Below are 27719 nucleotides of genomic sequence, written 5' to 3'. Positions count from 1 at the left end.
TTTCTTTTTTCTAATTTTCATGAGGTCTTGTTTTTTGTGGGACAAGTTGTACTTTTCAATGACACCATTGATTTTACCATATAATGTACTGGAAAATGGAAAAAAAATCCAAGTGTAATGAAATTGCAAAAAAAAGTCCAATTCCACAATTTTTTTTTAATTATTATTATTTACCATGTTCATTGGATGGTAAAACTGACCTGGCAATACGATTTCCCAGGTCAGTACAAGTACACAGATACCAAACATGTATAGTTTATTGTTTATTTAAGTGGTGATTTGTGTTTAGAAATTTGTGTGAAAAAAATTTTTGCTTTTGTTGCCATTTTCAGAGACCCGTAATGTTCTCATTTTCTATGATCTCAGGATTAAGGAGGCTTAATGTTTGTACCATCCCACACCCTGAGATGACATTTTTATTGACATCATTTTGGGGTAGATATGATGTTTTGATTGCCTCTTATTGCACTTTTTTGCAATGTGGCGGTGACCAAAAAAAATCATCATTCTGGTGTTTTGATTTTCTTTTCATTACGCCTTTTACCAATTGGATTAATCTACTTTAGGTTTTGATTGTACATTTCTGAACCCAGAGATACCAAATATGTGTATTTAAAAAAAAAAAAAAAAAAAAAAAAAGGAGTGATTTCAACTTTTGTGTTTTTTATATACTGTACATATTTAAAAAAAATTTTTTTTCACTTTTTACTTTAATAATCCTCTTAGGAAACTTGAAGCTGCGATCGTCCCATCACCTGTGCTACACATAGCAGGGCTTCAGCCCTTCTTTGTATAGCAAAAATCAACTTCACCTGCCAGAAGTGTAGACTACCGGCCCTTTTAGAAGAAAAGGTGCGGGGTCTGGAAGAAAGAATTGCAGCTTTTAAACTCATCAAACAAAAATGAAGACTTCCTAGACAGAACAGAAGTGTCTCTACTGGTTACAGAAGGTGAAGAAACTGTCAGAAAACCTCCAAAAGCAGACGAATGGAAGCATGTGACCAAAAGAAGCAAGAAGACCATGGGGACATCACCAACCACACAAATGAGAAACCAATACCAAGGCCTTGTGGAGGACAAAAATGGCACACCTAAGGATGAGGCACTACCAGCAAGCAAAGAAGGCACACAACAACACCCAGAAGTGACACCAAAAAGTACAGCCAAGAAGCGAAGAAGAGTGGTAGTGGTGGGAGACTCACTACTGAGAGGCACAGAAGCAGCCATCTGCAGACCGGACATAACCGCATAACCTGCTGCCTCCCAGGTGCGAAGATCAAGGATGTGACCGATAGGATATCAAAGCTCTTCAGTTCCAAGGACGTCCATCATCACTGTGCATCAATCACACGGCAAGGAAGGACCTACCTACAATCTGCAAGGACTTTGAAGTGTTGGGGAAGAAAGTAAAGGAACTGGATGCACAGGTAGTTTTTTTTCTTCTATCCTTCCAGTAGACTGGCATAGCACCAGGAGATGTAATAGGATCCTTGATTTGAACAACTGGCTAGGATGATGGTTCAGTCAACAAGGATTTGGATTCCTGGACCACGGTGTGAACTACCTGTAAAACGGACTCCTCACCAGAGACGGACTACACCTCAACAAACCTGGGAAACACACATTCGCCAGAAGACTAGCTACACTCATCAGGAAGGCATTAAACTAAAAGAAGAGGGGATGGGAAGAAAAACATTAGACTTGAGCATGAAGCCAGGAAATATACTGATGAAGCATATGAAGTGTGGCAAAGAAGACCCAAGACAACATACTCGGAAGGGAGGTAAGAAAATTTCTAAAACAATCCACAAGGAGGAGAATGGAACAAAACAAAATCCTCTAAACTGCATGCCCACCAATGCCAGAAGCCTGACAAACAAGATGGAAGAACTAGAAGCAGAAATATCTACAGTTAACTATGACATAGTGGGAATAACCGAGACATGGTTAGATGAAAGCTATGACTGGGCACTTAACTTGCAGAGTTAAAGTCTGTTTAGAAAGGATCGCAAAAATCGGAGAGGAGGAGGGGTTTGTCTCTATGTAAAGTCTTGTCTAAAGTCCACTTTAAGGGAGGATATTAGCGAAGGAAATGAGGATGTCAAGTCCATATGGGTCGAAATACATGGAGGGAAAAATATAAACAAAATTCTTATTGGGGTCTGTTACAAACCCCCAAATATAACAGAAATCATGGAAAGTCTACTTCTAAGGCAGATACAGTGCCATGCGAAAGTATTCGGCTCCCTGGAACTTTTCAACCTTTTCCCACATATCATGCTTCAAACACAAAGATACCAAATGTAAATTTTTGGTGAAGAATCAATAACCATTGGAACACAATTGTGAAGTTGAATGAAATTTATTGGTCATTTTACATTTTTGTGGAAATTCAAAAACTGAGAAGTGGGGCGTGCAATATTATTCGACCCCTTTATCTTAATACTTTGTTGCGCCACCTTTTGCTGTGATTGCAGCTGCAAGTGGCTTGGGGTATGTCTCTATCAGTTTTGTACATTGAGAGACTGAAATTCTTGCCCATTCTTCCTTGGCAAACAGTGAGGTTTGATGGAGATCGTTTGTGAACAGCAGTTTTCAGCTCTTTCCACAGATTCTCGATTGGATTGAGGTCTGGACTTTGACTTGGCCATTCTAACACCTGGATACGTTTATTTGTGAACCATTCCATTGTAGATTTTACTTTATGTTTGGGATCATTGTCTTGTTGGAAGACCAATCTCCGTCCCAGTCTCAGGTGTTTTGCAGACTCCAACAGGTTTTCTTCAAGAATGGTCCTGTATTTGGCTCCATCCATCTTCCCATCAATTTTAACCATCTTCCCTGTCCCTGCTGAAGAAAAGCAGGCCCAAACCATGATGCTCCCACCACCATGTTTGACAGTGGGGATGTGGTGTGTTCAGGGTGATGAGCTGTGTTGCCTTTACGCCAAAAATATCATATGGCATTGTTGCCAAAAAGTTCAAAGTTCAATTTTGGTTTCATCTGACCAGAGCACCTTCTTCCACATGTTTGGTGTGTCTCCCAGGTGGCTTGTTGCAAACTTTAAACAACACTTTTTTATGGATATCTCTGAGAAATGACTTTCTTCTTGCCACTCTTCCATAAAGGCCAGATTTGTGCAGTGTACGACTGATTGTCCCACCTCAGCTGTAGATCTCTGCAGTTCATCCAGAGTGATCATGGGCCTCTTGGCTGCATTACTGATCACTTTTCTCCTTGTTTGAGATGAAAGTTTAGAGGGATGGCCGGGTCATGGTAGATTTGCAGTGGTATGATACTCTTTCCATTTCAATATGATCGCTTGCACAGTGCTCCATGTTTAAAGTTTTGGAAATGATTTTGTATCCAATTCCATCTTTAAACTTCTCCACAACAGTATCACGGATCTGCCTGTTGTATTCCTTGGTCTTCATGATGCTCTCTGTGCTTCAAACAGAACCCTGAGACTATCACAGAGCAGGTGCATTTATACGGAGACTTGATTACACACAGGTGGATTATATTTATCATCATTAGGCATTTAGGACAACATTGGATCATTCAGAGATCCACAATGAACTTCTGGAGTGAGTTTGCTGCATTGAAAGTAAAGGGACCGAATAATATTGCACGCCCCACTTTTCAGTTTTTGAATTTCTACAAAAATTTAAAATAACCAATAAATTTCGTTCAACTTCACAATTGTGTTCCACTTGTTGATTCCTCACCAAAAATTTACATTTGGTATCTTTATGTTTGAAGCATGATATGTGGCAAAAGGTTGAAAAATTCCAGGGGGCCGAATACTTTCGCAAGCCATTGTAGGTGAAGCTGCAACCCATAGTTAGGTCTTTGTTATGGGGGACTTTAACTACCTGGATATTAACTGAGAAACAGAGACCTGCTAAACCCATAAAGGCAACAGTGTTGTGAATTCTGTGGCTGAATTCACTCCTGTGGTCACAAGTGGTACTGCAGTTCTGAGCTTCCTCCCTCAGGTGTTCTGGTGAGCTCGTTGGCTGCTTTGTTATTTAACTCCACCTGATTCTGTCTTCCTTGCTCCTTGTCAATGTTCCAGTGTTGGACCTGAGCTTCTGGATCTTTCCTGTGGCCTGCTGCTCTGCTTAGATAAGTGCTTTTTGCTTTTGTTGCTACTTTTTCTGTCCAGCTGGTCTATTCGTTTTTGCTGGAAGCTCTGAGACGCAAAGGGTGCACCGCCGTGCCGTTAGTTCGGCACGGTGGGTCTTTTTGCCCCCTTTGCGTGGTTTTTTGCTTTAGGGTTTTTTGTAGACTGCAAAGTTCTCTTTGCTATCCTCGCTCTATCTAGAATATCGGGCCTCACTTTGCTGAATCTATTTCATCCCTACGTTTGTCTTTTCATCTTGCTAACAGTCATTATATGTGGGGGGCTGCCTTTTCCTTTGGGGTATTTCTCTGAGGCAAGTCAGGCTTGTTTTTCTATCTTCAGGCTAGTCAGCTCCTCAGGCTGTGCCGAGTTGCATAGGTAGTGACAGGCGCAATCCACAGCTGCCTTTAGTTGTGTTTAGGATAGGTTCAGGTATTGCGGTCTACAGAGATTCCACGTCTCAGAGCTCGTTCTATTGTTTTTGGGTTATTGTCAGATCACTGTATGTGCTCTGATTGCTGGCACACTGTGTCACTGGATTGCCTACATAACAGTACAAGGAGCCAAAACCTAATGATTCTCAATAGAGGGAAAAAAGAAGTTCTGACATCATTTTTTTTTCTCAGCTCTGTGTTCAGTCTTTTTTTTCCCCTAGACATTTGGGTGTTTCAGGACACAGGTGTGGACATGGATATTCAGGGTCTGTGCTCTTCAATGGATAATCTCGTTACAAATGTACAAAGGATTCAAGATACTATTGATCAGAAATCTATGTTAGAACCAAGAATTCCTATTCCTGATTTGTTTTTTGGTGATAGAACTAAGTTTCTTAATTTCAAAAATAATTGTAAGCTATTTCTGGCCTTGAAACCTCATTCTTCTGGTAATCCTATTCAACAGGTTTTGATTATTATTTCTTTTTTGCGCGGCGACCCTCAGGACTGGGCATTTTCTCTTGCGCCAGGAGACCCTGCATTGAGTAATGTCAATGCGTTTTTCCTGGCGCTCGGATTGCTTTACGATGAGCCTAATTCAGTGGATCAGGCTGAGAAAAATTTGCTGGCTTTGTGCCAGGGTCAGGATGATATAGAAGTATATTGTCAGAAATTTAGGAAGTGGTCAGTACTCACTCTGTGGAATGAATCTGCGCTGGCAGCTTTGTTCAGAAAGGGTCTCTCTGAGGCTCTTAAGGATGTCATGGTGGGTTTTCCTATGCCTGCTGGTTTGAATGAGTCTATGTCTTTGGCCATTCAGATCGGTCGACGCTTGCGCGAGCGTAAATCTGTGCACCATTTGGCGGTATTGTCTAAGATTAAACCTGAGCCTATGCAGTGCGATAGGACTATGACCAGAGTTGAACGGCAAGAACACAGACGTCTGAATGGTCTGTGTTTCTACTGTGGTGATTCCACTCATGCTATTTCTGATTGTCCTAAGCGCACTAAGCGGTTCGATAGGTCTGCCGTCATTGGTACTGTACAATCCAAATTCCTTCTGTCCATTACCTTGATATGCTCTTTGTCATCGTTGTTGTGAATTCTGTGGCTGAATTCACTCCTGTGGTCACAAGTGGTACTGCAGCTTCTGAGCTTCCTCCCTCAGGTGTTCTGGTGAGCTCGTTATCTGCTTCATTACTTAACTCCGCCTGATGCTGCTATCCTTGCTCCTTGTCAATGTTTCAGTGTTGGATCTGAGCTTCTCCTGATTGTTCCTGTGACCTGCTGCTCTGTATAGCTAAGTGCTTTTTGCTTTTTTGTTGCTTTTTTTCTGTCCAGCTTGTCTTTTGTTTTGCTGGAAGCTCTGAGACGCAAAGGGTGTACCGCCGTGCCGTTAGTTCGGCACGGTGGGTTTTTTTTGCCCCCTTTGCGTGGTTTTGCTTTAGGGTTTTTTGTAGACTGCAAAGTTCGCTTTACTGTCCTCGCTCTGTCCTAGAATATCGGGCCCCACTTTGCTGAATCTATTTCATCCCTACGTTTTGTCTTTTCATCTTGCTCATAGTCATTATGTGTGGGGGGCTGCCTTTTCCTTTGGGGAATTTCTCTGGGGCAAGTCAGGCCTATTTTTCTATCTTCAGGCTAGCTAGTTTCTTAGGCTGTGCCGAGTTGCCTAGGTAGTTGTTAGGCGCAATCCACAGCCGCTTTTAGTTGTGTTTAGGATAGGATCAGGTGTGCAGTCTACAGAGTTTCCACGTCTCAGAGCTCGTTCTTGTATTTTTGGGTATTTGTCAGATCACTGTGTGCGCTCTGATCGCTAAGCACACTGTGTTTCTGGATTGCCTTCATAACACCTGTCATTAGCAAACATAACAGTACAAGGAGCCAAACTAATGATTCTCAATAGAGGGAAAGAAAAAGTTCTGACATCATTTTTTTTTTTTTTCTGCTCTGTGTTCACTTTTTTTTTTTCCCCTAGACATTTGGGTGATTCTGGACACAGGTGTGGACATGGATATTCAGGGTCTGTGCTCTTCAATGGATAATCTCGTTATAAATGTACAAAAAATTCTAGATACTATTGATCAGAAATCTATGTTAGAACCAAGAATTCCTATTCCTGATTTGTTTTTTGGAGATAGAACTAAGTTTCTAAGTTTCAAAAATAATTGTAGGCTATTTCTGGCCTTGAAACCTCATTCTTCTGGTAATCCTATTCAACAGGTTTTGATTATTATTTCTTTTTTGCGCGGCGACCCTCAAGACTGGGCATTTTCTCTTGCGCCAGGAGACCCTGCATTGAGTAGTGTCGATGCGTTTTTCCTGGCGCTCGGATTGCTGTACGATGAGCCTAATTCAGTGGATCAGGCTGAGAAAAATTTGCTGGCTTTGTGCCAGGGTCAGGATGATATAGAAGTATATTGTCAGAAATTTAGGAAATGGTCAGTACTCACTCAGTGGAATGAATCTGCGCTGGCAGCTTTGTTCAGAAAGGGTCTCTCTGAGGCTCTTAAGGATGTCATGGTGGGATTTCCTATGCCTGCTGGTTTGAATGAGTCTTTGTCTTTGGCCATTCAGATCAGTCGACGCTTGCACGAGCGTAAATCTGTGCACCATTTGGCGGTACTGCCTGAGGTTAAACCTGAGCCTATGCAGTGCGATAGGACTATGACTAGAGTTGAACGGCAGGAATACAGACGCCTGAATGGTCTGTGTTTCTACTGTGGTGATTCCACTCATGCTATTTCTGATTGTCCTAAGCGCACTAAGCGGTCCGCTAGGTCTGCCGTCATTGGTACTGTACAGTCCAAATTCCTTCTGTCCATTACCTTGATATGCTCTTTGTCGTCGTTTTCTGTCATGGCGTTTGTGGATTCAGGCGCTGCCCTGAATCTGATGGATTTGGATTATGCTAAACGTTGTGGGTTTTTCTTGGAGCCTTTGCGGTGTCCTATTCCATTGAGAGGAATTGATGCTACACCTTTGGCCAAGAATAAACCTCAATACTGGGCCCAGCTGACCATGTGCATTGCTCCTGCACATCGGGAGGTTATTCGCTTTCTGGTGTTGCATAATCTGCATGATGTGGTCGTGTTGGGGTTGCCATGGCTACAAACCCATAATCCAGTATTGGATTGGAATTCCATGTCGGTATCCAGCTGGGGTTGTCAGGGGGTACATGGTGATGTTCCATTTTTGTCGATTTCGTCATCCACCCCTTCTGAGGTCCCAGAGTTCTTGTCTGATTATCAGGATGTATTTGAAGAGCCCAAGTCCGATGCTCTACCTCCGCATAGGGATTGTGATTGTGCTATCAATTTGATTCCTGGTAGTAAATTCCCTAAAGGTCGATTATTTAATTTATCCGTGCCCGAACACGCCGCTATGCGCAGTTATGTGAAGGAATCCCTGGAGAAGGGACATATTCGCCCATCGTCATCACCACTGGGAGCAGGGTTCTTCTTTGTAGCCAAGAAGGATGGTTCGCTGCGACCGTGTATTGATTACCGCCTTCTTAATAAGATCACTGTTAAATTTCAGTATCCCTTGCCATTGTTATCTGACTTGTTTGCTCGGATTAAGGGGGCTAGTTGGTTCACTAAGATAGATCTTCGTGGTGCGTATAATCTGGTGAGAATCAGGCAAGGAGATGAATGGAAAACTGCATTCAATACGCCCGAGGGTCATTTTGAGTATCTAGTGATGCCGTTCGGACTTGCCAATGCTCCATCTGTGTTTCAGTCTTTAATGCATGACATCTTCCGTGAGTATCTGGATAAATTCCTGATTGTTTACTTGGATGACATTTTGATCTTCTCAGATGATTGGGAGTCTCATGTGAAGCAGGTCAGAATGGTTTTTCAGGTCCTGCGTGCTAACTCTTTGTTTGTGAAGGGATCAAAGTGTCTCTTCGGTGTGCAGAAAGTTTCATTTTTGGGGTCCATCTTTACCCCTTCTACTATCGAGATGGATCCAGTTAAGGTCCAAGCCATCCAGGATTGGATTCAGCCGACATCTCTGAAAAGTCTGCAAAAGTTCCTGGGCTTTGCTAATTTTTATCGTCGCTTCATCTGTAATTTTTCTAGCATTGCCAAACCATTGACCGATTTGACCAAGAAGGGTGCTGATTTGGTTAATTGGTCTTCTGCTGCTGTGGAAGCTTTTCAGGAGTTGAAGCGTCGTTTTTGTTCTGCCCCTGTGTTGTGTCAGCCAGATGTTTCTCTTCCGTTCCAGGTCGAGGTTGATGCTTCTGAGATTGGAGCAGGGGCGGTTTTGTCACAGAGAGGTTCTGATTGCTCAGTGATGAAACCATGTGCTTTCTTTTCCAGGAAGTTTTTGCCCGCTGAGCGTAATTATGATGTGGGCAATCGAGAGTTGCTGGCCATGAAGTGGGCATTCGAGGAGTGGCGTCATTGGCTTGAAGGAGCTAAGCATCGCGTGGTGGTATTGACTGATCATAAGAACTTGACTTATCTCGAGTCTGCCAAGCGCTTGAATCCTAGACAGGCCCGTTGGTCGTTATTTTTTGCCCGCTTCGACTTTGTGATTTCGTACCTTCCGGGCTTTAAAAATGTGAAGGCGGATGCTCTGTCTAGGAGTTTTGTGCCCGACTCTCCGGGTTTATCTGAGCCAGCGGGTATCCTCAAGGAAGGAGTCATTGTGTCTGCCATCTCCCCTGATTTGCGGCGGGTGCTGCAAAAATTTCAGGCGAATAAACCTGATCGTTGTCCAGCAGAGAAACTGTTCGTCCCTGATAGGTGGACTAATAAACTTATCTCTGAACTTCATTGTTCGGTGTTGGCTGGTCATCCTGGAATCTTTGGTACGAGAGAGTTAGTGGCTAGATCCTTCTGGTGGCCATCTCTGTCACGGGATGTACGTACTTTTGTGCAGTCCTGTGGGATTTGTGCTAGGGCTAAGCCCTTCTGTTCTCGTGCCAGTGGGTTGCTTTTGCCCTTGCCGGTCCCAAAGAGGCCTTGGACACATATTTCGATGGATTTCATTTCTGACCTTCCCGTTTCTCAAAAGATGTCAGTCATTTGGGTGGTCTGTGATCGCTTTTCTAAAATGGTCCATCTGGTGCCCTTGGCTAAATTGCCTTCCTCCTCTGATTTGGTACCTTTGTTCTTTCAGCATGTGGTTCGGTTGCATGGCATTCCTGAGAATATTGTTTCTGACAGAGGTTCCCAGTTTGTTTCAAGGTTTTGGCGAGCCTTTTGTGGTAGGATGGGCATTGACCTATCCTTTTCCTCGGCTTTCCATCCTCAGACTAATGGCCAGACCGAACGAACCAATCAGACCTTGGAAACATATCTGAGATGTTTTGTTTCTGCAGACCAGGATGATTGGGTGTCCTTTTTGCCGTTGGCTGAGTTCGCCCTTAATAATCGGGCCAGCTCGGCTACCTTGGTTTCTCCATTTTTTTGCAATTCTGGGTTCCATCCTCGTTTCTCTTCAGGACAGGTTGAGTCTTCGGACTGTCCTGGTGTGGATTCTGTGGTGGATAGGTTGCAGCAGATCTGGACTCAGGTAGTGGACAATTTGATCTTGTCCCAGGAGAAAGCTCAACTTTTCGCTAATCGCAGACGCCGTGTGGGTCCCCGACTTCGTGTTGGGGATCTGGTTTGGTTATCTTCTCGTCATATTCCTATGAAGGTTTCCTCTCCTAAATTTAAACCTCGTTTTATTGGTCCGTATAGGATTTCTGAGGTTCTCAATCCTGTGTCTTTTCGTTTGACCCTCCCAGACTCCTTTTCCATACATAATGTATTCCATAGGTCGTTGTTGCGGAGATACGTGGCACCTATGGTTCCATCTGTTGAGCCTCCTGCCCCGGTTTTGGTGGAGGGGGAATTGGAGTATATTGTGGAGAAGATTTTGGATTCTCGTGTTTCTAGACGGAAACTCCAGTATCTGGTTAAATGGAAGGGTTATGCCCAGGAAGATAATTCCTGGGTTTTTGCCTCTGATGTTCATGCTTCCGATCTTGTTCGTGCCTTTCATGCGGCTCATCCTGGTCGGCCTGGGGGCTCTGGTGAGGGTTCGGTGACCCCTCCTCAAGGGGGGGTACTGTTGTGAATTCTGTGGCTGAATTCACTCCTGTGGTCACAAGTGGTACTGCAGCTTCTGAGCTTCCTACCTCAGGTGTTCTGGTGAGCTCGTTATCTGCTTCATTACTTAACTCCGCCTGATGCTGCTATCCTTGCTCCTTGTCAATGTTTCAGTGTTGGATCTGAGCTTCTCCTGATTGTTCCTGTGACCTGCTGCTCTGTATAGCTAAGTGCTTTTTGCTTTTTTGTTGCTTTTTTTCTGTCCAGCTTGTCTTTTGTTTTGCTGGAAGCTCTGAGACGCAAAGGGTGTACCGCCGTGCCGTTAGTTCGGCACGGTGGGTTTTTTTTGCCCCCTTTGCGTGGTTTTGCTTTAGGGTTTTTTGTAGACTGCAAAGTTCGCTTTACTGTCCTCGCTCTGTCCTAGAATATCGGGCCCCACTTTGCTGAATCTATTTCATCCCTACGTTTTGTCTTTTCATCTTGCTCACAGTCATTATGTGTGGGGGGCTGCCTTTTCCTTTGGGGAATTTCTCTGGGGCAAGTCAGGCCTATTTTTCTATCTTCAGGCTAGCTAGTTTCTTAGGCTGTGCCGAGTTGCCTAGGTAGTTGTTAGGCGCAATCCACAGCCGCTTTTAGTTGTGTTTAGGATAGGATCAGGTGTGCAGTCTACAGAGTTTCCACGTCTCAGAGCTCGTTCTTGTATTTTTGGGTATTTGTCAGATCACTGTGTGCGCTCTGATCACTAAGCACACTGTGTTTCTGGATTGCCTTCATAACACCTGTCATTAGCAAACATAACACATCGTATTCTGTCATGGCGTTTGTGGATTCAGGCGCTGCCCTGAATCTGATGGATTTGGATTATGCTAAACGTTGTGGGTTTTTCTTGGAGCCTTTGCGGTGTCCTATTCCGTTGAGAGGAATTGATGCTACACCTTTGGCCAAGAATAAACCTCAGTACTGGACCCAGCTGACCATTTGCATGGCTCCTGCACATCAGGAAGTTATTCGCTTTCTGGTGCTACATAATCTGCATGATGTGGTCGTGTTGGGGTTGCCATGGCTGCAAACCCATAATCCAGTATTGGATTGGAACTCTATGTCGGTATCCAGCTGGGGTTGTCAGGGGGTACATGGTGATGTTCCATTTTTGTCTATTTCGTCATCCACTCCTTCTGAGGTCCCAGAGTTCTTGTCTGATTATCAGGATGTATTTGAAGAGCCCAAGTCCGATGCCCTACCTCCGCATAGGGATTGTGATTGTGCTATCAATTTGATTCCTGGTAGTAAATTCCCTAAAGGTCGATTATTTAATTTATCCGTGCCTGAACACGCCGCTATGCGCAGTTATGTAAAGGAATCCCTGGAGAAGGGACATATTCGCCCATCGTCATCACCACTGGGAGCAGGGTTCTTTTTTGTAGCCAAGAAGGATGGTTCGCTGAGACCATGTATTGATTACCGCCTTTTTAATAAGATCACTGTTAAATTTCAGTATCCCTTGCCATTGTTATCTGACTTGTTTGCTCGGATTAAGGGGGCTAGTTGGTTCACTAAGATAGATCTTCGTGGTGCGTATAATCTGGTGAGAATCAGGCAAGGAGATGAATGGAAAACTGCATTTAATACGCCCGAGGGTCATTTTGAGTATCTAGTGATGCCGTTCGGACTTGCCAATGCTCCATCTGTGTTTCAGTCTTTTATGCATGACATCTTCCGTGAGTATCTGGATAAATTCCTGATTGTTTACTTGGATGACATTTTGATCTTCTCAGATGATTGGGACTCTCATGTGAAGCAGGTCAGAATGGTTTTCCAGGTCCTGTGTGCTAATTCTTTGTTTGTGAAGGGATCAAAGTGTCTCTTCGGTGTGCAGAAAGTTTCATTTTTGGGTTCATCTTTTCCCCTTCTACTATCGAGATGGATCCGGTTAAGGTCCAAGCCATCCAGGATTGGACTCAGCCGACATCTCTGAAAAGTCTGCAAAAATTCCTGGGCTTTGCTAATTTTTATCGTCGCTTCATCTGTAATTTTTCTAGCATTGCCAAACCATTGACCGATTTGACTAAGAAGGGTGCTGATTTGGTTAATTGGTCTTCTGCTGCTGTGGAAGCTTTTCAGGAGTTGAAGCATCGTTTTTGTTCTGCCCCTGTGTTGTGTCAACCAGATGTTTCTCTTCCGTTCCAGGTCGAGGTTGATGCTTCTGAGATTGGAGCAGGGGCGGTTTTGTCACAGAGAGGTTCTGGTTGCTCAGTGTTGAAACCATGTGCTTTCTTTTCCAGGAAGTTTTCGGCTGCTGAGCGTAATTATGATGTGGGCAACCGAGAGTTGCTGGCCATGATGTGGGCATTCGAGGAATGGCGTCATTGGCTTGAAGGAGCTAAGCATCGCGTGGTGGTATTGACTGATCATAAGAACCTTACTTATCTCGAGTCTGCCAAGCGCTTGAATCCTAGACAGGCTCGTTGGTCGTTATTTTTTGCCCGCTTCGATTTCGTGATTTCGTACCTTCCGGGCTCTAAAAATGTTAAGGCGGATGCTCTGTCTAGGAGTTTTGTGCCCGACTCTCCGGGTTCATCTGAGCCGGCGAGTATCCTCAAGGAAGGAGTCATTGTGTCTGCCATCTCCCCTGATTTGCGGCGAGTGTTGCAAAAATTTCAGGCGAATAAACCTGATCGTTGTCCGGCGGAGAAACTGTTCGTCCCTGATAGGTGGACTACTAAAGTTATCTCTGAACTTCATTGTTCGGTGTTGGCTGGTCATCCTGGAATATTTGGTACCAGAGAGTTGGTGGCTAGATCCTTTTGGTGGCCATCTCTGTCACGGGATGTACGTACTTTTGTGCAGTCCTGTGGGATTTGTGCTAGGGCTAAGCCCTGCTGTTCACATGCCAGTGGGTTGCTTTTGCCCTTGCCGGTCCCAAAGAGGCCTTGGACACATATTTCGATGGATTTCATTTCTGACCTTCCCGTTTCTCAAAAGATGTCAGTCATTTGGGTGGTCTGTGATCGCTTTTCTAAAATGGTCCATCTGGTGCCCTTGGTTAAATTGCCTTCCTCCTCTGATTTGGTGCCTTTGTTCTTCCAGCATGTGGTTCGTTTGCATGGCATTCCTGAGAATATTGTTTCTGACAGAGGTTCCCAGTTTGTTTCGAGGTTTTGGCAAGCCTTTTGTGGTAGGATGGGCATTGACCTATCCTTTTCCTCGGCTTTCCATCCTCAGACTAATGGCCAGACCGAACGAACCAATCAGACCTTGGAGACATATCTGAGATGTTTTGTTTCTGCAGACCAGGATGATTGGGTGTCCTTTTTGCCGTTGGCTGAGTTCGCCCTTAATAATCGGGCCAGCTCGGCTACCTTGGTCTCTCCATTTTTCTGCAATTCTGGGTTCCATCCTCGTTTCTCTTCAGGACAGGTTGAGTCTTCGGACTGTCCTGGTGTGGATTCTGTGGTGGACAGGTTGCAGCAGATCTGGACTCAGGTAGTGGACAATTTGACCTTGTCCCAGGAGAAGGCTCAACTTTTCGCTAATCGCAGACGCCGTGTGGGTCCCCGACTTCGTGTTGGGGATCTGGTTTGGTTATCTTCTCATCATATTCCTATGAAGGTTTCCTCTCCTAAATTTAAACCTCGTTTTATTGGTCCGTATAGGATTTCTGAGATTCTCAATCCTGTGTCTTTTCGTCTGACCCTCCCAGACTCCTTTTCCATACATAATGTATTCCATAGGTCGTTGTTGCGGAGATACGTGGCACCTATGGTTCCATCTGTTGAGTCTCCTGCCCCGGTTTTGGTGGAGGGGGAATTGGAGTATATTGTGGAGAAAATTTTGGATTCTCATGTTTCTAGACGGAAACTCCAGTATCTGGTTAAATGGAAGGGTTATGCTCAGGAAGATAATTCCTGGGTTTTTGCCTCTGATGTCCATGCTCCAGATCTTGATCGTGCCTTTCATGTGGCTCATCCTGGTCGGCCTGGGGGCTCTGGTGAGGGTTCGGTGACCCCTCCTCAAGGTGGGGTACTGTTGTGAATTCTGTGGCTGAATTCACTCCTGTGGTCACAAGTGGTACTGCAGCTTCTGAGCTTCCTCCCTCAGGTGTTCTGGTGAGCTCGTTGGCTGCTTTGTTATTTAACTCCACCTGATTCTGTCTTCCTTGCTCCTTGTCAATGTTCCAGTGTTGGACCTGAGCTTCTGGATCTTTCCTGTGGCCTGCTGCTCTGCTTAGATAAGTGCTTTTTGCTTTTGTTGCTACTTTTTCTGTCCAGCTGGTCTATTCGTTTTTGCTGGAAGCTCTGAGACGCAAAGGGTGCACCGCCGTGCCGTTAGTTCGGCACGGTGGGTCTTTTTGCCCCCTTTGCGTGGTTTTTTGCTTTAGGGTTTTTTGTAGACTGCAAAGTTCTCTGCTATCCTCGCTCTATCTAGAATATCGGGCATCACTTTGCTGAATCTATTTCATCCCTACGTTTGTCTTTTCATCTTGCTAACAGTCATTATATGTGGGGGGCTGCCTTTTCCTTTGGGGTATTTCTCTGTGGCAAGTCAGGCTTGTTTTTCTATCTTCAGGCTAGTCAGCTCCTCAGGCTGTGCCGAGTTGCATAGGTAGTGACAGGCGCAATCCACAGCTGCCTTTAGTTGTGTTTAGGATAGGTTCAGGTATTGCGGTCTACAGAGATTCCACGTCTCAGAGCTCGTTCTATTGTTTTTGGGTTATTGTCAGATCACTGTATGTGCTCTGATTGCTGGCACACTGTGTCACTGGATTGCCTACATAACACAACAGGTTTTTGCTAATAACCAAGAAAAATTATCTTTCACAATTGGTGCAGAATCCAAACAGAGGAGCAGCACTTTTAGACCTAATACTATCTAATAGACTTGACAGAATAACAAATCTGCAGGTCGACGGGCATCTAGGAAATAGCGACCACAATATTGTACAGTTTCACCTGTCTTTCACTAGGGGGACTTATCAGGGAGTCAAAAAAACACTGAACTTTAGGAAGACAAAGTTTGACCAGTTTATAGATGCTCTTAATCTGGTTGACTGGGACAATTTCCTCAGAGATAAGAATACAGATAATAAATGGGAAATGTTTAAGAACATCCTAAATAGGCACTGTAAGGCTACTTTCACACTGGCGTCGGACCGATGTACCGATGCACGTTGTAAAATTTGTGCATGACGTGGGCAGCGGATGCAGTTTTTCAATGCATCCGCTGCCCATTCTGAAGTCCGGGGTGGTGGGGGCAGAGTTTTGTCCACACATTTGCGGTAGATAATGGGGGACGCGACGGACAAATTAACGTTACATTGAACATTTTTTTGTGACGACGGTCCACCAAAACACGACGGATCCTTCGCATGACGGATGCAACGTGTGGCCATCCGTCGCGATCCGTCGCTAATACAAGTCTATGGGCAAAAAACGCATCCTGCGAGCACATTTGCAGGATCCGTTTTTTTCCCAAAACGACAGATTGCAAAAAATGCAAGTGTGAAAGTAGCCTAAGCGGTTTATACCTTGTGGGAATAAAAGGACAAGAAATAGGAAAAATCCAATGTGGCTAAACAAAGAAGTAAGACAGGCAATGAACAGTAAAAAGAAAACATTTATTCTACTAAAGCAGGATGGCACCATTGAAGCTCTAAAAAATTATAGGGAGAAAAATACTTTATCTAAAAAACTAATTAAAGCTGCCAAAAAGGAAACAGAGAAGCACATTGCTAAGGAGAGTAAAACTAATCCCAAACTGTTCTTCAACTATATCAATAGTGAAAGTTTAGGCCCCTTACAAAATTGTGAGGAAAGAATGGTTGTAGACGATGAGGAAAAAGCTAATATATTAAACACCTTCTTCTCCACGGTATTCACGGTGAAAATAAAATGCTAGGTGAAATACCTAGAGACAAAGAAAGCCCTATATTAAGGGTCACCAATCTAACCCAAGAAGAGGTGCGAAACCGGCTAAATAGGATTCAAATAGATAAATCTCCGGGTCCGGATGGCATACACCCACGAGTACTAAGAGAACTAAGTAATGTAATAGATAAACCATTATTTCTTATTTTTAAGGACTCTATAGCAACGGGGTCTGTTCCACAGGATTGGCGCATAGCAAATGTGGTGCCAATATTCAAAAAGGGCTCTAAAAGTGAACCTGGAAATTATAGGCCAGTAAGTCTGACCTCTATTGTTGGAAAATATTTGAAGGGTTTCTGAGGGATGTTATTCTGGATTATCTCAATGAGAATAACTGTTTAACTCCATATCAACAGGGGTTTATGATGAATTGCTCCTGTCAAACCAATCTAATCAGTTTTTATGAAGAGGTAAGCTATAGGCTGGACCACGGTGAGTCATTGGACGTGGTATATCTCGATTTTTCCAAAGCGTTTGATACCGTGCTGCACAAGAGGTTGGCACACAAAATGAGAATGCTTGGTCTGGGGGAAAATGTGTGTAAATGGCTAAGTAACTGGCTTAGTGATAGAAAGCAGAGGGTGGTTTTAAATGGTATAGTCTCTAACTGGGTCGATGTGACCAGTGGGGTACCGCAGGGGCCATTACAACCCAATGGTTCCCCATGAGCACATGACTGGGGCATCGGTGGGCGGGACTTATGACTCTAGATAAGCAAACATTGTCGGTTCCCTCTTTATGTGTTAAGCTATAGTGCTTACCAAAGAAGCTGCATCAGGAACCCGGATACCTGGAGTGCTCCCGATGATCAGCTATTCAGCGCCGCAGCTGCATGTGTCTTAGCTGTGTGACAGTCACAACACTTGCATGGGGAGCCTGTTTGTTGGGCTTTCCATGAATGTGTTGTGATTGTCACACAGCCGCTACACATGCAGCTGTGGCACCAATCAGCTGATCATCGGGAGCACTCCAGGTATCCGGGTTACCAATAGAGCTTCTTCGGTAAGCGCTATAGCTTGCCGAATAAGGAGGGAGCCAACGATGTTCGCTCATCTCTACTCATGATGAGCTTCCGGCCGCAGCTGCTAGGGGCACTTGATGGCTGATTAAATCAGCCATCAAGTATGGGAAAAGATGAGGGCTCAGCGCTGGAGCCGGCATCAAATGCAGGGGCACAGCTGATGATGTGAATACAGTATATATATAATTGGTTGTGAATAGGTTAAAATTAGCTGTTGTTTTATCTGAAAAAATAGAAACACATGCTAAAACTTCACCAAAACTGCGCTATGTGAATGTTGTATCTAATTAATCATTAGAAACACATTTATTGAAAGCTCGGTAACATAAGGTTCATTAGCATAATGCTCATTAAAAAGTCTTTTAGCCTTATGTATGGTAAATGGCATCTTACCTGCCCTTTAATGAAAACATATATTATTTAACAGCACAACTTAAATACCACCGCTCCACCAATGCTTGCATATAGTTATAAAAGTTTCAGACACCTAAAAAAACCCTCCTTAGTTGTGACCTTGTTGTGACCGTGGCAATAAATGAAGATCCTTTCGGAAGAAATATTTTTTTTTAATAGACCTTTTAATATCCCTGTATGCAAACATGACCTGACAGTCGTTAGCAGCAGTGAATTATACATGTGATTAGCATGCATACAAGCCACTCCAGAACACTAGGATCATAAACAGTTATCCGATAGCGGGTTTTATCTGGTGCTTCCATAAATTATGGATCGAAATGTAGATAAAAAGATCATAACTCTCTGCACAATAGGGAATTATGCACGGAGGGGAGAAATAAACACACTTGCTTTGTGTTTGGGGTACAATTTATCCAATAACTTGCTACAAAAATTCATCTAAAGTGTGAACCCATTACCCGGAACGCTGTGACTTTCATCTTGAGTGAAGGATTGCTGCTCAGGTCTGAAATGCCGTATCTAGATAATTTGCAGTTAGGACAATGTGTACAAAATGTTGCATGTGAAAGAATTATAATCACATTGCCGCACAATGGTGGTTTTCTAATATTCCTTGTTACCTATTAAATGTCTCTTTTTATGGCTTAACTGCTCCTTGAAAAAAACTGAACAATGAATTATTGAGTCAAGCGAGATAGTAATTCTGCCCCATAAATCTCAGATACAAATTCCTGTTTGCATATCATTTGAAAAGGCTGTTGCTTCTTTTTTTTTAATTCAATGTTATCTCTCTTTCATCTTTTTTTCTGTTCTATACTGCAGGCATACAATGCCATAAAGGTTTTTTTTTTTAGGTTGGAAAAAACAGGCTTCTTTCTTCCAGAAATAGCACTAAGGGTATGTTTCCACGGTCTGTATCCGCAGCGCTTTGGACGCAGCACATGCCCGCACCGTCCAAAACGCTGCTGGCTTTTGTACGCGCGGTGATTCCGTATGTGTTCATTGAACCATGTGGAATCACCGCAGCATATATATTGGACTGTGATATTTATCTAGATAAATTGACATGCTGCGGTCTAGAAAGACGCGCCGCATGTGCGTATACGCAGGCAGGCCGCGTGTGTCCCTGCACGCATAGTGGAGATGGGATTTCATAAAATCCCATCCACTATGCTGTAACATCGGGCCGCTGCGGGTTTGATGGTGCTGATGTACGCAGCGTCCAATCTGCAGCGTTTACTGACCGTGGAAACATACCCTTATTGTGCCCATAAGATTTCCCTGTCCTTCTAACCTTATACAACCCCTTTAAGATCATAGATCAATTCAAGTCAATGGGCTACTTCAAAGTAATACTTCTGAACCGATGGTTCAAGTGTAAAAACGAAGTATTAAACTCAACGGATGCGTAAAAATATGGATGCACCTATATACTGCTTGAGCCCCTATATACAGTATGAGGCCCACATAGCCTCCTATATACACTTTGAGCCCCTATATACAGTATAAGACCCACATAGCCTCCTATATACAGCTTGAGCGTACCAATATACAATATGTGTCCCACATAGCCTCCTATATACTGCTTGAGCCCCTCATATACATTATGAGGCCCACATAGCCTCCTATATACTGCTTGAGCCCCTCATATACAGTATAAGACCCACATAGCCTCCTATATACAGCTTGAGCATACCAATATACAATGAGTCCTACATAGCCCCCTATATACTGCTTGAGCCCCCCCATATACAGTATGAGGCCCACATAGCCTCCTATATACACCTTGAGCCCCTATATACAGTATGAGCACCTACATAGCCTCCTATATACATACAAACGTTCCATACACATGAAACAAACACATACTCATCTCGCTCCCGTTCCCCCGGTGCTCTGCCTCTGCTCCTGTCTCTGATGTACTTACTCCGCACTGCACAGCTAACGTAATGGAATGACTTAATCGAGTCTGCTGTCTCACACGCTGACTGATGGAAGAAGGTGCCTCCACCAATGAATTCACCGCTGTCTGCATTGGGTGCAGATAGTGGTAACAGTGTGTGGAGGCGGCGGGTGGCAAATGACAAAATGCAGCCCGTTGGACACTGTTTTCAGTCCCTTGGCCAGCTCGGTCCACGGGCTGGACTGGACAGCTGAGGGCCGGATGTGGCCCAGGTCTGCTTTAGGGCATTTATATTATTGCACATACAACATATATGGTACGTCTGCAACTGAATATTGGCCTATATAATTGGTCCCGCTTCTGCTATACTATACCATGAGGATTTCTCAGCATTTTCAACAGATACCACCTTCTAGGGAAAAATGAAACATTGGAAAATAATAGTGTCAGTAATAGTTTCTTTATACTTTCTATAATGGTTCATATAAAGCAACCATAAACCACATAGTGAAACTAGATATAGAGCCCCACCTCACCATGGACACCCAGACCAACAAGTGAAAAACTTATGATTACTTTGGTCTGCAATTTGTGACTTTGTCTAATGTTTAAGCTAACTTTACAGCAAATGGCATGTGATTTTTTTCTGCTTCTTTCACTCTTTTCTTTATACATTAGGAAGATCTATGTTAGTATTGGGGTACCTTACCTTAAAGCGGATATCTGGGACTTTAGAAAAAATGCATGTAGTTGCTAAAAGAGGCAACTACCAGTCGTACCGGGCACCGGTCATTGACCGCTCCTGCCAGAGATTCCGCTGCTCCCATTCAACAGAGCAGCAGTTTCTCTTCCTGTTGACAGGGTGGGACTACTGGTGTCATGCTGATTGACAGCTATCTTCTTCTGCCTAATTGGGGAAGCCGGCTGTCAATCAGGATGACACAAGTAGTCCCGCCCTGTCAACAGGAAGAGAAACTGCTGCTCTGTTGACTGGGAGCAGCTGAATCTTTGGCAAGAACGGTCAATCACAAAACAGAAGAAAATCCAGCTCAACGAACTTGTGAAAAAATGTCTTTCTTTATTCACCAAAAGTGCTCAGCAGAGGGTAAAACAGCATCAGTGTTGTAAGATACATGATTTTATTCTGTTTTGTGATTGCCGCCCGCCTTGACACAGCGATTCCTGTGCTCCGAACACCTAAGGATGTCTATTACGGTGAGCTGGACTTATTTCTAAGAATGGGTGATGATGGCGCCAGGTAAAGCAGGAAGGTAGTTGTCTCTGTTAGCAACTACATGCTTTTTTTTAAGTCCTGGATATCCCCCTTAAGGAAGTCATAGACCTCAGAAGCCCATCAGAAGAATGCTTTGCTCAGACGACACATAATCCTTCCATACACCCTAAAATTCTGCTGAGTGTGCATGTATTCTTGTATTCTCAAAAGGAAGGTGAGAAAAGCTACTGTTGTGTACCTCCGATGTCGATATATCTCCTGCAAGACACAAAACCCAGCATGCCCTTTCTTCCTTCCTCCAACATCTACCATTGGGATACTCAGGACACATGCCTCATCCCAATGCATTAAATGCACAAACTTGATGGTCTTGGCCGACATAGACTTAATGTATATGGCCGCCTTATGTCCACTAATAAAAGATTCTCCTTTTTTTTCAGAATTATTCATGAATTCAAGTGTCAAAAACGTATTAAAAACTTATGGGTACAATTTCAAGTAGTAAGCAACGTTACAACTTTTACTTGCATGCCTATGGAAAAGGCTACTTGTACATTCAGACTGAGTTTTTGTTAATTTGTCGATTGCACATGGTTGTCTAATTGGATTTCTTGGTAGAAATGTGCGCGCAGTTAGCATAAGCATCCTCACATATTCTTATCTTCATAGGCCTAACCTAAAAAAGAAAAGATAAAAAAGAAAAAGGTTTTATGTCATTCGGAAAGAAGAAACCTGAGGCAACATTGATAAAACAGCAAGGATCACGATGAGGGTTTTGTGCTGCTAAATTACACAGAGGGAAAAAACTGGCCATTTGATGTGATACAAAATGACAACCTGTCTGCAGTCCAGTTCATCAGGAATCTCTCAGAGGAGCAAAGTTTTAGAGCAGTACATCTGGGAAGATGAGCAAACAAGAAATAATGGAGGTCATTTAATGATTCCACCAAGAAGCTCGAAATTTTAATACTGTTGACTTTAATCTTAACTTCCAGAATATGTATTCTTTTCCATATGTATTTTTTAATGAAAAAAAAGATACTTGTTTGGGAAACTTGAAGACACAAAAGAGCACAGTAAGACCAAAATCACTGTTGTAAAAAAAAAAATTACAGTAATAAGCAACTGCTAGTAAAAAGATGGAAAAAACAGGGTATTTGGTTGATAGGTTTTATTGCAAAAAAATGTATACTAAGCTGCTCCACCAAACGTCAAGGTATACCCATATAGAGCAGTCCTAACTAATGTATATAATCCCTATCTGATGTATTTAGAAAGCTGATCATCTGTATATTACCTGTATAAGCAGGGTTCAGAGAGGGAATGTCCATGTGGACATGCTGGATGGAACAGCTTAAGTGCAAAAAACCCACAAAGAGTGGTGGATACCTCCCCAGTCTTGTAGACACAAGAGAACTATTATGAAAACCGAAACACATGGGCTACTTGCACATTATGAACAAGCCTGTAGGAACCTGTTCACACACCACTAAGAAACTTGAAGACACAAAAGAGCACAGTAAGACCAAAAACACTGCTCTATATGGGTATACCTTGACATTTGGTGGAGCAGCGTAGCATACATTTTTTTGCAAAAAAACTTATCAACCAAATACCCAGTTTTTTACATCTTTTTTACTAGCAGTTGCTTATTACTGTATTTTGTTTTACAACAGTGTTTTTGGTCTTACCGTGCTCTTTTGTGTCTTCAAGTTTCTTGGTAGGGTGTGTGAACATGTTCCTACAGACTTGTTCATAATGTGAAAGTAGCCCATGTGTTTCGGTTTTCATAATTGTTCTCTTGTGTCTACAAGACTGGGGAGGTATCCACCACTCTTTGTGGGTTATTTGCACTTAAGCTGTTCCATCCAGCATGTCCACATGGACATTCCCTCTCTGAACCCTGCTTATACAGGTAATATACAGATGATCAAATTTTAACTACATCAGATTGGGATTACATACATCAGTTAGGACTGCTCTATATGGGTATACCTTGACGATTTGTGGAGCAGCTTAGTATACATTTTTTTGCAAAAAAAGTATCAACCAAATACCCTGTTTTTTCCATCTTTTTATTAGCAGTTGCTTATTACTGTATTTTTGGGGGGGATTGTTTTTGGTCTTACTGTGCTCTTTTGTGTCTTCAAGTTTATTGGTGGTGTGTGAACATGTTCCTACAGACTTGTTCATAATGTGCAAGTAGCCCATGTGTTTCGGTTTCTATAATTGTTCGGGAAACTACATTATCCGTATATGATCTGTTCAGTTATGAAAACTCGATTAATGGTTACAGAAATTCTAGATTTTTCATTTTTTAAATGTTCTAGTTACTTAGTTTTTTTAAAACATTTCTTATAACTATCCTGAGGACAGACAATATTGGAGATACCCACTTCCTTTCTGTATTGTATGTAAAGACATCGCAGCAAGATATGCATGTGCTTTACGGCAGCTTAAATCAGTGGCGGTCAATTGACAAAGAATTGTCATAGATTATTGCAGTGTGAGGATGGAAACAGCTCCCTCTCCCAACGATAATGAGGGAGTGACAGAGGAACATGTGCAAAACTGTATGCATAGTATATCCTATTAGCATGCCCTATTTACTCCTCTAGCATAACAATAGAGATATTTTAATGTATGTAATTCTAATGAAAATGAGATGCCTTTGCTGATACTGCTCCAATCTGCACAGGGAGGTTTGACTATAAGAAAACATACAAACAAACAGGTTGTCAGCAATATTCCTCAAAGCCTTGGCAGATGCTGAGTGGAACAATGAAGGAGTTTAGCAATATTACATCAAAAGTGAGCAACTATCTGACTCTCAGCAAGTATTATACATGAACCCTCAACTAATTAATAGGCATTTGCACTAGCTGGGCCTCAGATCACGTGCAACAGCATCTCTCCAAATAGTTTTCCACATTACATATTACACATACAAAAACATAGTACACACATATACAGAAGCTCATATAAAATACGCATGTGGACTTTACGCACGCATATACACATTAAGCAGCAGAAATATACATACCGGTATTAGCCAGGCAGATGCAAACATAATCTTCTTCCTCTTATTATTATTATTAGGTACCATTAATTCTATGGTACCGTACATGTGAACTTTACATACATACAGTATGTGAAAAATGTCATATAATGACATTTATTTAATTTGGGCTAATTCAGGAGTAAGGAAGCTTTTCTCTGTCAAGGGATCATTTGAATATTTATTTCTCATTAGTGGGACGTACAAAATTATAAACTTCAAAATTATCCTGCTATATTTGATCAAACAATTAATTATCTCACCCAAAATGTGATGGCTGGAACTGCTTTGGTGAGATGTGTGATGTTAGGTGGTATGGATGATGTTGCTACTCACAACTGCTTTTCCAGATTTGTGCTGGTCTGGAGCGTAGTTGACTCTTTGTAATTACAAGTTTTGTAAAGAACTCGCAGCAGTAAGTTGTACAGAATATAGACATATATTACACTGCAGGTTCCCTCACAGTGGGAAATTCATCACTTCTCACGTTACATTATTGAACTCAAGCAGTGGGAGACCTGTAGTATACACATCACATAGAATACACTGGGACTGGTGCATAAACATCACAAAGGAGACACTGGGATTGGAGCATGTACACCACGTAGGAGACACTGGGACTAGAGTATATAAATCACAAAGGAGGCACTGGGACTGGAGCAAGTACAGTGGGGCAAAAAAGTATTTAGTCAGTCAGCAATAGTGCAAGTTCCACCACTTAAAAAGATGAGAGGCGTCTGTAATTTACATCATAGGTAGACCTCAACTATGGGAGACAAACTGAGAAAAAAAAATCCAGAAAATCACATTGTCTGTTTTTTTTAACATTTTATTTGCATATTATGGTGGAAAATAAGTATTTGGTCAGAAACAAAATTTCATCTCAATACTTTGTAATATATACTTTGTTGGCAATAACAGAGGTCAAACGTTTTCTGCAAGTCTTCACAAGGTTGCCACACACTGTTGTTGGTATGTTGGCCCATTCCTCCATGCAGATCTCCTCTAGAGCAGTGATGTTTTTGGCTTTTCGCTTGGCAACACGGACTTTCAACTCCCTCCAAAGGTTTTCTATAGGGTTGAGATCTGGGGACTGGCTAGGCCACTCCAGGACCTTGAAATGCTTCTTACGAAGCCACTCCTTCGTTGCCCTGGTGGTGTGCTTTGGATCATTGTCATGTTGAAAGACCCAGCCACGTTTCATCTTCAATGTTCTTGCTGATGGAAGGAGGTTTGCACTCAAAATCTCACGATACATGGCCCCATTCATTCTTTCATGTACCCGGATCAGTCGTCCTGGCCCCTTTGCAGAGAAACAGCCCCAAAGCATGATGTTTCCACCACCATGCTTTACAGTAGGTATGGTGTTTGATGGATGCAACTCAGTATTCTTTTTCGTCCAAACACGACAAGTTGTGTTTCTACCAAACAGTTCCAGTTTGGTTTCATCAGACCATAGGACATTCTTCCAAAACTCCTCTGGATCATCCAAATGCTCTCTAGCAAACTTCAGACGGGCCCGCACATGTACTGGCTTAAGCAGTGGGACACGTCTGGCACTGCAGGATCTAAGTCCATGGTGGCGTAGTGTGTTACTTATGGTAGGCCTTGTTACATTGGTCCCAGCTCTCTGCAGTTCATTCACTAGGTCCCCCCGCGTGGTTCTGGGATTTTTGCTCACCGTTCTTGTGATCATTCTGACCCCACGGGGTGGGATTTTGCGTGGAGCCCCAGATCGAGGGAGATTATCAGTGGTCTTGTATGTCTTCCATTTTCTAATTATTGCTCCCACTGTTGATTTCTTCACTCCAAGCTGGTTGGCTATTGCAGATTCAGTCTTCCCAGCCTGGTGCAGGGCTACAATTTTGTTTCTGGTGTCCTTTGACAGCTCTTTGGTCTTCACCATAGTGGAGTTTGGAGTCAGACTGTTTGAGGGTGTGCACAGGTGTCTTTTTATACTGATAACAAGTTTAAACAGGTTACATTACTACAGGTAATGAGTGGAGGAAAGAGGAGACTCTTAAAGAAGAAGTTACAGGTCTGTGAGAGCCAGAAATCTTGATTGTTTGTTTCTGACCAAAAACTTATTTTCCACCATAATATGCAAATAAAATGTTAAAAAAACAGACAATGTGATTTTCTGGATTTTTTTTTCTCAGTTTGTCTCCCATAGTTGAGGTCTACCTGTGATGTAAATTACAGACGCCTCTCATCTTTTTAAGTGGTGGAACTTGCACTATTGCTGACTGACTAAATACTTTTTTGCCCCACTGTACATCACAAAGGAGATACAGGGACTGTTGCATATACATCACATAGCATACACTGGGACTGGTGCATATACAGTACAGACCAAAAGTTTGGACACAACTTCTCATTTAAAGATTTTTCTGTATTTTCATGACTATGAAAATTGTACATTCACACTGAAGGCATCAAAACTATGAATTAACACATGTGGAATTATATACTTAACAAAAAAGTGTGAAACAACTGAAAATATGTCTTATATTCTAGGTTCTTCAAAGTAGCCACCTTTTGCTTTGATGACTGCTTTGCACACTCTTGGCATTCTCTAGATGAGCTTCAAGAGGTAGTCACCGGGAATGGTTTTCCCTTCACAGGTGTGCCCTGTCAGGATTACTAAGTGGGATTTCTTGCCTTATAAATGGGGTTGGGACCATCAGGTGTGTTGTGCAGAAGTCTGGTGGATACACAGCTGATAGTCCTACTGAATAGACTGCTAGAATTTGTTTTATGGCAAGAAAAAAAGCAGCTAAGTAAATAAAAATGAGTGGCCATCATTGGGGTTGAGCGACCTTCACTTTTATAGGATCGGGTCGGGTTTCACGAAACCCGACTTTTGGAAAAGTCGGGTCGAGTGAAATCGGCCGATCCTATAAAAAAAGTCGGGGTCGGGGTCGGCCGAAACTCGAAACCCAATGCAGTGCATTGGGTTTCCATGGTTCCCAGGGTCTGAAGGAGCGGAAACTCTCCTTCAGGCCCTGGGATCCATATTTAAGTGTAAAATATAGAATTAAAATAAAAAATATCCTTATACTTACCCTCTGACGCGCCCTGGTACTAACCGGGAACCTTCCTTCCTTAGAATCAGCCTTCCAGGACCTTCGGTGACGTCGCGGGTGACGTCGCGGCTTGTGATTGGCCGTGCGGCCGCCCATGTGACCGCTCGTGCGGCCAATCACAAGCCGCGACGTCACCCGTGACGTCACCGAAGGTCCTGGAAGGGCTGATTCTTAGGAAGGAAGGCTGTTGGAAGGAAGCAGGGCGCTTCCGAGGGTGAGTATATTCCTATTAGGTATATACTCACCCTCGGAAGCGCCCTGCTTCCTTCCGACAGCCTTCCTTCCTAAGAATCAGCCCTTCCAGGACCTTCGGTGACGTCGCGGGTGACGTCGCGGCTTGTGATTGGCCGCGCGAGCGGTCACATGGGCGGCCGCGCGGCCAATCACAAGCCGCGACGTCACCGCGACGTCACGGCAAGGTCCTAGAAGCGCGGATTCGAAGGAGGAAGGCTGCCGGTTAGTACCA

Source organism: Ranitomeya imitator, chromosome 2 (genome assembly GCF_032444005.1).
Source record: "Ranitomeya imitator isolate aRanImi1 chromosome 2, aRanImi1.pri, whole genome shotgun sequence".
Taxonomy (NCBI): domain Eukaryota; kingdom Metazoa; phylum Chordata; class Amphibia; order Anura; family Dendrobatidae; genus Ranitomeya; species Ranitomeya imitator.
The sequence above is the reverse complement of the archived record's forward strand: the minus strand, read 5'-3'. Positions refer to the sequence as shown.